General features: G+C 34.1%; 1 long non-coding RNA gene across 1 annotated transcript; it reads right to left on the bottom strand.

Moving 5' to 3' along the window:
* Positions 1-4958: 4958 nt before the first annotated feature.
* LOC126612675 (uncharacterized) lies at positions 4959-5930 on the bottom strand. Its single transcript, XR_007619241.1, has 2 exons — positions 5800-5930; positions 4959-5359 (listed from the first exon to the last, which is right to left on the bottom strand). It is a non-coding gene; the product is annotated as an uncharacterized LOC126612675 (long non-coding RNA).
* Positions 5931-10681: the final 4751 nt, after the last annotated feature.

Below are 10681 nucleotides of genomic sequence, written 5' to 3'. Positions count from 1 at the left end.
AAGTTTTGACCGCAAACGGCATAGACAAATTTGAACTCCAAACTAGCTAGCTAATGCAACAACGACAGGCTCCACTAAACGTTGAAGCGATTTGGAAACAAAAGTTTGTTTTGTAAAATAAAATAGAGAGCTGCTAGACTCATCTCATTATCTTATTTTCTCACTCACGTTATATTTACACCCACTGTAAAAAGTTAAAAAAAATTAAAATGTTATTTCCACACGCATTATTATTCCTAAAATATCTCTTAATAGATATATGTAATTATAAACTTGTCTCTTAAAAAAAGAATATAAACAAATAATGCATAAAACTAAGGATATGGTCATGATAGAATTTCATCTGCTTCATCTAACATAAGAAAAATACATGATTGTTTCATATTAAGACAAATCGTCTAAACAGAGTGTGAGAGTTATCACACCAATACTAAGTTTATTCTTTTTGCTTTCTCTGAATGAAAAGAGATGAGACGATAAGTTAGGGTTTGAGGGAGACAAATCGATCAAACAGAGCAAGAGAATTATCATGCCCAAACTTTTCTTTTTAGAAAAAAAAAATAACGCAAAAGAATGTAACTAAGGTCCTTGTTAGTCATTTTACAAATGGACAAATTTGTGATTAAAAAATTCATTAAAAGGTAGGTGGGAAGATAAGATATTAAGATGAGAATAACAGCACTCATAAAATAAAATATAATTTAGTTTGAAAATAATATAACAGCAGATCATTCTGAAATACACATGCGATACTAAAATACTAGAATTTTAAAATAAAAATAAAAAAACTAGTTGAAATTGAAGGATAAAGTGTTCATCCAAGTTAAACATACTGGGAACGAAAGTTAACAGAAAACCCAAGATAAGAAAAATACCGAACTACAGGAAAATAGTCAACAAGATTACTAGTGTTAATTAGCACCTCGCAATTTCAATCCAATTTGTCTAAACTATTGTGCACAGCAATTTTGTAGTGGTAAGCATCCCGTCTTCGATCTCACACGAAGTAGAGCCTTGCCAAGAGAAGACACATCCTGATCATCATTAGGATTTGATAACCCAGTAATCCAATCAAGAAAATTGGTTGAACTCTCGTTCAAGATATTTACAAAGGTGTGATTCCAAATATTTTTAGCAAAATCAGAAAAAAAAAAAAAAAAAAAAAAGTGTCGAATAGTTTACTTATGCTGAGAACAAAAGGTACATAGAGGATCTGCATTATGAACAAATTGAGCTATTCTAGCTTTTATTTTTGAGTCTGCATGTTAACAACAACTAACTAAATATCTTAGCTTTGTGTGGAATTTAAGTTTCCACGCTTTATTATCACTTTATCTTTTGGATGAGCTTGATTATCTTGAGTTTGTAATCAGCCAGCTGCCTGCAAGCTTTTTCGAATTCCATGTATTAACTGCTTCAAATTAATAGGATCTTCTTGTTGGGTTTCTGGGATATTGTTAGGATTTATTAATTCACAAAACAGCGAAAAAGACTATAAACAACATACAATATGTTATCCCAATTATTATCTGATTGGTTGTAGTCGTCAAAACAACAAAGATGGAAAAGAGATTTAACTTGCATGAATCCTTGGACATATCTACATCACAGTATGGGATCATCCTTGTGCTTGTGTTCTTCCTCTTCATGATTGATCACGCAAAGCTTCCCAAGTTTTGAGTTTCTAAAAACATCCACACTGATAAACTAACAAAAGATGATGGAGTGATTAGTTTAAATGAGCTAGCAATATCTCTCACTTGAATCAATATAGATGGGAGGCACACAAAGTGTTTTTTTGCTTAGAATTTTTCTCTCTTTTTATGAGAAATAATATTGATTGAACATAGCATGTGAGAGAAAACACATGGGGTATATATAGACCCCTTGCCGCACCTCCTTAAGGCCTCGACGCCATGTGCTTTGTCTCATGCGTCAAGCCCAATCACTTGACCACTTGAGTTTGTGACCTGAACATATTTTTTAATTAAATAAAGCCCAAAACCTATTTAAATAAAATCATGTCCAATAAGACCAAATAATCTAATATTATTAACAGCTAATTAACTTAAGGGATACTTTGGATGCGGTCCCTAATCCTTAACATTCTTTGACTAAAACCTTAATGGTATTCAAAGTTTGATCAAAATCCCTTGACTTTGTACACCTCATTATATTACAATAAATATTTATAGTTTTATAGTTTTGACATTAATTGTTTGATATTTTATGAGATTTATAATCCTATAAATTTAAAATCCCTCATTATAATACTATTAGAAACTGTTACAATAAAAAAATTCAAACATTTTGATTGAATAAATGGATAAAAACTATGTAAAAATAAGGAATAATAAATGGCAAAAGAATGTATCCATAGTGTTAAAAAAAATTGGTACATTTCACATATAACAAGGTGGTACATTAATAAAGAAGAATGGGTACATTGTAAATAAATTAGGGTACAGATAAAAGATTAAAACATTATGAGTACAAATGAATTTTTAAAAAATATAGGTGCTAAAAGAAATTTATACATGGGTACAAAATAAAACTAAAAAGAAAATACTACAAATTTAAAAAAAAATGTTGCCAATTAAAAGTGGGTACAAACTAAAAATATAAATATATGATACAAAGTTTAGGCATAAAACATAAATATACCATTTGTAATTTTTCTATCATTGATTAAATATATAATGTCACGTGACAGTATACATATGGGTACAAACACAAATAAAATTTTAAAAAATATGGGCACAAAAAGAAACTAATATATGGATACAAATTAAAAATAAAACAAAAATTGGTACAAATTAAAAATAGGCACAAACTAAAAATAAAAATATATGATAAAAAATTTAGTCATAAATATAAATATACTAATTGTAACATTTTTAACACTAAAAGAATATATTTTAAAATAAAAATATTTTATTATTCAAATAATTAATGATGTTATTAATACCCAAGGACCTTGATCAAAGATTGAAAATGAATAGGATTTTAATCAATGGAGTAGCAAAAAGAAGGATGTGAACCTAATTTCTCATTAACCTAATCACCATCCTGATTAACATTGCTATCATAGATGTGAGACCTCTTAGGTTCTAACTAAAGTCGGCAGCGAAATTACTTAATTAAAAAATTGAGTTGTTATAATATGCACTTTACATAATTGACTTTTTTAGCACAACTTCAACATTTTCCAAAAAATTATCCCCCTATACTTTTCAGTTGTTCTTTACTGTTGTATTTCTAATATATTTTCTATAAGCATTATTTGCATTGTTAAAGAAATAAATTAAAGTCATGAATTTTTTTTTTTTCCAGAAGCTTTAGCAACGCAATCCAAAACACCAAGAACATTCCTAGCTAGCAACTTTAGTTGTATCTTTTGTGAAGATTAAGCAATCATCAGCAAACATTGAAATCATATTTCCAAAAGGAGAAGAAAAAAGTCCTACATGATTAGTATTAGTAGTTAATTTGTTTAGATGCCTAATGAGAGGCTCCATAAAAATGATAAAAATACAAGGGGAGGGGATCTCCTTGTCTAATACCTCTACTAGGATTAAAGTAACCTCTAGCTTTACGAATAACTAGCCTTTCTACACGTGCTGATGCATGTGCGAAAGGTCTTTTTTACATAATGGGCGCAACGCGCCCCTAAAGATTTAATTTTTTAGATATGTTAGATTAATGAGTAAACGGAAATGACGTTAGAGAACTTCCAGTGTGTAAAGGCTTCCCTCGGCAATAGGCAATTCAATCCCCTCAAATGAATAGTAACTACCTTTAATGAACAATAATTGTCTTTTACATCTCCACCACTAAATTGAATAGTCATGGCAATAGGCAATAAAATATTAGTATTTTTTATTTTATAAAATAATAAAAAATAATTTTATTTTTAATTTCGGATAGGAGTTTTAAACGATCTCATCACGTCAAGTGTCATGATCCGAAAGTACAATTTTTGTGGATGGATTTCGTTAAGATTTTTAACCAATTCTGTCGCACGACGTGTCCTTCCATGTTTAGAATCATTTAAAATATTGAAATGTGGTATATGGCAGGAGAAAATGGTAAGGTATTTATCAAGAAAAAAAATTGAAATTTTTTCGGACGTTTAATTTTTTTTATTAACTTAATTAATCTGAACCGTTGGATTAAAAAAAATTGAAATCCAACAGTCCAGATTGTGACACGTTGCCCACCGTAACATTTCTATTTTTTTTTCTTAGTTTTTTTTTTTAATTTTTAAAGCAGAAAAACCTGGACCGTTGATCTGGAAATCAAACGATCTAGATTCAACAGCTACTGAGTGGGCTACCACATGGGTCCCACCACCTAAAATCTTGTTGGTAACGCACCCCCCACACAGGCATATTATGCACGCGCCTGACGCAAAAAATTTTATAACGTGGCTGAGTTCTCCCACGGGCTCCCCCTGAGCCTAATTGTCCGAATGGACTGGCGCCACTTTGGCAGGGAATTGGATTGCAAATGGAGCCGGTCCATAGGGCAAAAGAGGACGCTGGAAGTGCTCTTAATGTTACATTGAAGAACATGGGATAAAGTTTTTGAAGGTGCCAAAACTAAATAATGTTAAATTTTGACGCATCGACCCTAAATGGGAAAAAAATGGCATTCATAAGACAAATCACAAATTTAGAAGGGAGGAGATCTTTATGTGACATTAAGTACTAAATTTTTTAAAAATTACATCATAACTTAGATGGAAACAAAATATTTGTATGTACAACATTTCTTGCAATCCCATTTTTCTGTTTGCGATCCTTATATAATGAAGCATATAGTGTAAATAGGTAAACATATTGCTCCTACGATGCCTTTGGTTTGACTTTTGAAAATGCAAAACATTTGTATGTCTCAATCGGACTTCGTCATGCCGACCTATACAATTACATAGACTGCAACGAAGATGCAAAATGTACATAAACTTTGTTAATATATAGTACACTGTATGAACTTAAAACATCAGTACATCAACTAATTGATCAGGAAAACCAAAAGGCGACATAAGATAAAAGAACAAAAATAAAAAAGAAGAAAAATTTAGCTTACATCCATTAAATATAGTTGAACCATAAATCATAAGGCAAAAGGAAAATACCTTTTCTCTCTCTCTCTCTCTCTCTCTTCGTTTTTAAAAGGTCATCGGCTACATTGCCTTCCAGAGAGCCTAATGGATGACCACCATTCTTGTCATCCCTTTCTATTTCATCTCTGGCAGGGAAAGTAGCCTTTTCTGTTTTTGACGCAGCAGCAGCAGCAGTGCCTCATATCGACTATCTCCAAAAGCCATTCCATCCGAATTATTTGAAACTCAAAGCTACAAATATTTAGGACAGAATAAATTTAGTTATAAAAAGCATATAAATTCAACAACAAAAGTGAAATCAAATCAAATGAATGAAGGCATGCATATCTGAACTGTAATTACTAACTGTTACAGATTACACACACACACACAAAACTTCAAAGGAAATCCAAGTTGATAACTGAACAGTTTGGGAAAGAGTGGCTAATATAACATGTATAGAAAAATGTTCAAATTAAAATTGACGATATATGGAGAAAACCCTAAAATAAAATCAAAGTTCTCAAATTCGTTATCCTGCCATGCGAATATCAATTTAAGCAACTAAGAATAAAAACATAATGAAAAGAAGTGCAATAGAGAAAGAAACTATTTTAGTTCTTTGAGGAGAAGAAGTAAAGAAAGGAACTAAAACTGCAAAAAAAAAAAACACGGAAAAATAAGTTGAATACCTGAGATGATCATGGTTGATGAGAAGCAGCAGCTGCAATTGCCATGCGAGATGGAGAGATGAGCAGTGAGTGGAGTACGTTGGGTTGTTTCGGCCCTTCTCAAGTCTCAATAGATTTTTCTCAGATATCCCACAAATAAATTAGGTTTGAGGAAGTTAAATACTTAAGATTATCGAAGAACCCTATTTTATTTTCCACGGAGAACGTGGTTGAAGCTTTTTGTCGTCGTGGGAGAAGCACTTCTTGGTTTTTTCTATTTACTTTTTTCGTTTAATTTTTAGTGTAAAAAAAAAAAGGAAAATTTTCATATTTGTTTTACAAAATTGCCCCTGCAATATGTTATGTATTATTTTCGGTTAGTTTTAAAATTTTTTGTTTCAGGGACTTTTTAGTCCACTTGTTTTTTTGGTCTAGCCTTAGACACCAAAGTTGGCTTCTGGCATAAAGGAACTAGAAGTAATACATTTCATCAATAAGTTAATTCAGTTGCTTTCATAACCAAATATCCAATCAATAACCAATCAATAAGATCATTCACCTTCTCAAGATCTAGTTTAATAGCCATATATAATCATACCTTTCTTTTTTTATTTTGAAATCATTAAATATTGAGTAATGCTAAGAAGACCATTTTATATGAACCATCTTCGGATACCACCTGATGTGGCAAATAACATCTACATGCTACATCATTAAATTTAATGAGACAACACTTTAATTTATATTTCAATTTTTTTTAGATAATCTATTCTAAAAGTAAATAATTTGAAGAGCCTTTCTTCTACTTCTCATCCCAACCCAACCGTCAGCCACCCACTCTCATCCTCACCATCGACGACGTCATAGGCGACCACCTTCTTCCCCGTATTTTTCTCTTATCTTTTTGTTCTTCTTCACTTTCATTTGCTATTCTCTCTCATTTGATACTCTCGAGTTTGCAATTTGAATACTAAAGTACCATTTGGAAATACCATGAAACTGTATCAGATCGGCGACTTGTAATGTCTAAAGAGAGTTGTCGGTGAAGGTTGACGCTTATGTCAGAGTCTACGAGGAATGAGGCTGATGATATATTGAGTGAAAACTTAAAAGATATTGGGTTTAGGTTTTAACGTCAATACATCTTATGAGCTCCTTTTTAAAGGCCATGAATGGCCTGATTCTCCGTGGTCTTTTATATAGAAGTTGAATTGTCCTCCAAAATTTCAAATATTTATGTGGTTAATTTTCAAAGATAAGTTTTTAACAAATGAGCAAAGAGCAAGAGAAATCTAATTGTGGATTCCTCTTGCTCTTTATGATCTTGGATTTCTGAGACCATATATTCATAAAGACTACCCAAGAGCAAGGAGTATTTGGGAATTGATGGGAATGCCTAGACAGGTACAAATGTAATGACCCGTCCCAAAATTTAATGGTTTTTATAATTTAAAAAGTATGAATTTACGAAAATGTCCTTCGAGGAGAAAAGCATTGACTTTTGTTGATCGTCTTGTCGTGTCACGTAAGGCTCTTTTCCTTGGCGTATCCTTGTAGTACTTGTCACTACGAATGCGTGGGCGTAAGCGGAATTGAATTTGGAGCTAGAACATGAATTTTACGAAATCCGATACATTAGGGGTATTTTGGTAATTTTATGTCTGCAGGAAATTTTTACGTTTCGTCTTTTCTTCCCTTGTTTGGTGAGCTTATGGGCCCCACCCCTGATTTTTGGTCCCCCCCCCCGGTGCTTTCCCTTTCTCTTTCTCTCTTTTTCCCTTTATTTTCTCTCATTTCTCTTTCTAGTGAACTCTCTTTAGAACTATCGCTTTCTCCTTGTCTCTCTCCCTCGCATCTCTACACTCTTCTCTCCTCTCTGAGGCACGGACGTACAGACACAAAAAAACAACGACAATAACACCTCCACCATGGCTCACGCCGGCGAACCACCGTCACCACCATCTGAATCTCGTTGTCTCGACCCCAAGCCAAGGCCCCAGAACTCCACCAATGGCAGAGATCATTGTTCATCGTCTTCCTTGACGATCCACGGTGAGTCCTTGCCATCCCTGACACATGTAAGCTCCTGAAATCTTCTAGATCTTGTTTTAGGGTTAGATTATAGTAGTTGGTAAGTGTTAATCGAGTGTTGGATGCAGGAAACACCTTGGGAAGAATTTCCCAAATTTCTGGAATTTGAAACCGTGGCCATTTGGACACTTTCAAACACTTTTTCCAGCCAACTTTGGCCATGTCACGGCCTCCAATAGGTATGTATCGATTCCCTACATTCCCAAATTCATTTAAGTTCTTAAATCACTAAAATTGGTTGAGAATCAAGCTCGGAATGAGCTCTGGAAGTTGGCTCTTCCACTTGCAAAATCTGCAAGTTTCGTGGAGAAGGCGAGTACGGCATACTAGCAGATGAGTGGGGCTGCGCGTGGTGCTGTAGTGCCCGGCGCATAGAGCACAAGTGCTTCCACCGGAGGTGTTGTGGACGGCGGCGCCAGTGACTTTTCTGGCCAACTTTCCGGTGACTCAACTCGGCGCGTGGCCTTCCAGGCTGCTGCCCCGTGGCGTGGTGTGAGGGAAACCCGAGATCCCTCTTTAGGTTTTTCGACGTCCCGAATCTGAATTTGACGTCTGTTTTCCCAAATTCAATCATTTTATAAGGGTTCTACTAATTGATCCCTTTATGTGCTTTTGTGCATTCATTAGTGGCAATCCCGTCCTATCTAGTTCAAACGACTCCTCAGTGACGAAGTACTTATGAGTGGGCATCTTCTCAAATTGCATGTTTTTATTAAATATTAGGCTTGCATGCATTTTTTATTTCATGAATTGAGTATGTTTTACGGATTTCTATATTTTATGGTTTATGGAGATTTTATGATTTATTTAAATTGCTTTTACAAAATATTTATGATTTATCTACTTACGGTTATTAAAATGGCATGTTTATAGAAATCACGTTTATGGAATTTCTTATGATCTCAGATGATGAGGTTTTGGTATTCTACACTTGGTATGAGATTTTGATTACGTTTTTCGGTGCTTATTTAACGGGTAATCATACAGCACATACACACAACCTGAGTATGTATACGTCTATGGTCATAGGACACAGTTGAGGATATTTATAACATATTCCCAGCTTCACTGGCAAAACCAATGTTGGTGTGTTATTTATATGTTTCTTCTCTGGTGTAACTCAGGATCGTACAGCTTCACCTTCAGGTGATAGGACCTACCATGTTTCTTCACTGCGCAACCCAGTGTCGTCCAGCTTCACCCTCGGGTGATGGTTATGCCTTCGGACAACTATGATACCCCTAGTTGAGTACATCATTGATGTGACTTACATATGTTCTCCGGATTTTCCTTTGGGTGACTATATTACCATTACTGAGCACTAATTTTTAAGTACATGTTTTATGAACGTTTTCATGACATGCTATAGTTTTCAGAAATCTATTATGTAGTACTATATGAGTTTTCAAAACAGAGGGTTAGTATGTTCAGAAGTTAAAAGGTTTTCTTATTATTAGTATTATTATTATAAACTTTGGTCCATTCACGCTTTGTTTTGCGCCCCCTTAAGGATTTAGAATCGAGACGTACGATCCCAGTGTCGAGGCACTCTCATAACGGTATCTTCGAGTTCTCTCGGTGTAGGACCCATTTTCCTTGTAATCTCATTTTTCCTTCCGCATCTCGATTAGGTGTATGCTCTGAACAAGTTTCTGCATTCACATATTTCATTATGTTTAAATTTACTTATTTTGGTTACATTTGTTCTTCTTTTTTTTCTTTTTTTTATAACTTGCATGCATGTTAAAATGGCTTCATCACCTTCGGTGTTGGCCAGGACATGACCACCCTGGTGTTTGCAGAATATCAAGGTCGGGACGTGTCAACAAATCTCCTTTAATCTTGATGTTACAGCTTGGTTGATGACTAATTTGAAATTCTGGTACGAACAAATGGGTGGAGTAGTGCTTTTATTTTACTTGTTGGTATATATGAAAATGGGGGAATGAACAACTCTTTGAAGACAACTTCGCGATGCTGCAATCTCCTAAAACTATTATTTTTATGGCTGCAAATGAATGGTATGATGTCTCTCATTGTGTATGCTCTAATGTTTCTAATATGCAAGTGTCTCTGGCTTGAGATCCACCTACTGTAGGGAAGGTGAAGCTTAATGTGGACGGTTCTCGGGTCAATGCTACTTGAAATATAGGTGCGGGAATAGTTCTTGGAGATAACATTGGTGATTGGCTTGGCAGGTTCTCTGTCAACTTGGACAAAGGGCAAGTGGTTCATGTTGAAATATGGGAACTATATTTTGGACTGAATCTTGCAGTTGACAAGAGTATTTCAATATTATATGTGGAGATGGACTCAGTTCTAGTGGTTAATTTAATTAATATTATGACTAATACAAGTTTTCATTCTCTTGCAAATATCATTGATCAATGCTAACAACTTAGGCACGCATAGCCGAATGCGAGTTAGTGCATGTCTACCGGAAGAAGAATATGGTGGCAGATATCATTGTCAATTGGAACTATACAATCGATCTTAAGTGCCATTATTTTGAGAATCTTCTTGATTGAATTGGAACTTAGTCGTTTGATGATATGATGGGAGTCCTTAGGACTCAAACTATCTGTAATAACTCTTTGAGTAAGTTTTGGGTGACCCACCCCCTTATGTTAAAAAAAACTTCAAAGATATGTGTTTTAATATGTGCATAGTTTTAAGTGTTCATGCAACTTTAATATGAAAATGTTTCTACCACTATTCAATTGTTTGTTAAAGTGTTACTGCAAATTTATTCAGCAGTTTCCAAAGATTTCATAATTTATCATCAAATCGTAGACAAAATTTTCGAAGTTAA

This window comes from Malus sylvestris, chromosome 17 (genome assembly GCF_916048215.2).
Source record: "Malus sylvestris chromosome 17, drMalSylv7.2, whole genome shotgun sequence".
Lineage (NCBI taxonomy): Eukaryota > Viridiplantae > Streptophyta > Magnoliopsida > Rosales > Rosaceae > Malus > Malus sylvestris.
This window is presented reverse-complemented; position numbering and strand designations above follow the sequence as displayed.